Source organism: Arachis ipaensis, chromosome B02 (assembly GCF_000816755.2).
Source record: "Arachis ipaensis cultivar K30076 chromosome B02, Araip1.1, whole genome shotgun sequence".
Taxonomy (NCBI): Eukaryota; Viridiplantae; Streptophyta; class Magnoliopsida; order Fabales; family Fabaceae; genus Arachis; species Arachis ipaensis.
Window position 1 is genome coordinate 98,641,106 of NC_029786.2, and position 1,695 is coordinate 98,642,800.

Below are 1,695 nucleotides of genomic sequence, written 5' to 3' on the forward strand. Positions count from 1 at the left end.
AATTAATATTAAAATTTTACTTTTGAAAATATTTTTGTCTCTATTCTTATCTTTTATTTTTTTCTTATTACTACGTTATTGTTCTCTCAAATCACTATAATAATTATTTTGACTATAACAATTATGATTTTTGTCGCTACCTAAAAGATAAACATAATGAGAAAAAGAATATTTTAGACAAAAAAAATTTAATTTTAACCAAACGACTGAAATAGAATAAAATAAAATATTTATGATAAAAATAAGATACTTCAAATATTAGCTGATTTTTTTTATATGAAAAAAAATGTGGTGTTTGATGTTAAAATAAATGTGTGTAAAGTAATTATATCATGTTTGGCCATTGTATAATTTTAAAAATTGCAACCCGCAAAACACGGCTAATTTTTTTTTATATTGGTTAAATATATGTGTAATATATTATTATTGGAAGATTAGGTGTTTTTTTTATATGGTGTTTTATTCAAATCGGAGGGTCCGATTTGCTTGAAGAAAAAAATAAACTTCAAATCGGAGGGTCCGATTTGTATTTTTTATTTTTTTTATTTGTTAAAATAAAAATCGGACAGTCCGATTTCAACATTAAAAATTTTTTATTTTTGAAATCACAAATCGGACCGTTCGATTAGAATTTTTATTTATTTTTTTATTTTTTCTAAACTCAAAACGGACCCTCCGATTTCTACTAAAACACGATTGACACCACATGTATGGAAAGTATCCCTCTTCTCCATAGTGTTGTATCACTCAATCCTCTCCTCCAAATCAAAAATAAAAAGCGGCAAAACACAAGTTGTGTTTGATTTTTGCATTTTTTTTTTATTTTTTTGAAGAACAAAATGCATTTTTATGGAAGGTATTACAAATTTGCGAACATAGTATAACGGTGAGATTATATCAAACACACGAATGAGTGATTTTTGTTTATGAATGTCCATTTTTCTTTGTCATTCCATGCACTATAAATTTTGTTGAGTTACAAAATGATTTTTGTGAGAACATACAAAATCATATTTTTAAGAGGGTGAGTAACATTTTATACAAAAATCCGGTACAAATATTTGGTGGGCCGATACAGTTTCAAGTAATATTCATCACTGACGACACATGTATGTAGCAAATATTCTATATTTATTAACAAACCTAATTTTACGTGCTGATAATAGAGTTGTATATTGAGTTTGAACAGCATACGGGGCTGGACGTGGTTGATAAGGAGGTGAATGTTGATGAGTTCGGCGATATAGACTGGGAAGAAGATAACAACGACAGTGGAGAGGAGTTCGAAGCCAACTACGAAGTCGATGACGAAAACGATGACGGAGACGAAGTAGGCAATCCGACGGTGCAAAATGAAACAGATGCACTTATAAACCAGCACCCTTTTGGTGTTACGTCTTTTATGCGAATTCTGGATCTCGCAGCCATGCATGCCCCAAAATTTTCTGAGTATGCGGATATGGGTATGTTAATTAAAGTTACCACTACCATTTCTTTTGTTTGCCTAGATCGACTAACGGTGGTTTGTATGTCGTAGGTGAAGGTAATGTTGGTGAAAGATGATAAGTTTAATTTCGAAATGAAATTTGTTTTTAGAGAGTTGATGATATCTGCAATCGAAGACTACACTATCTCTAGAGGAGTTGATTACACTGTGTATGAATTTGAGCCGCAGACATTTTATACAAAATGATA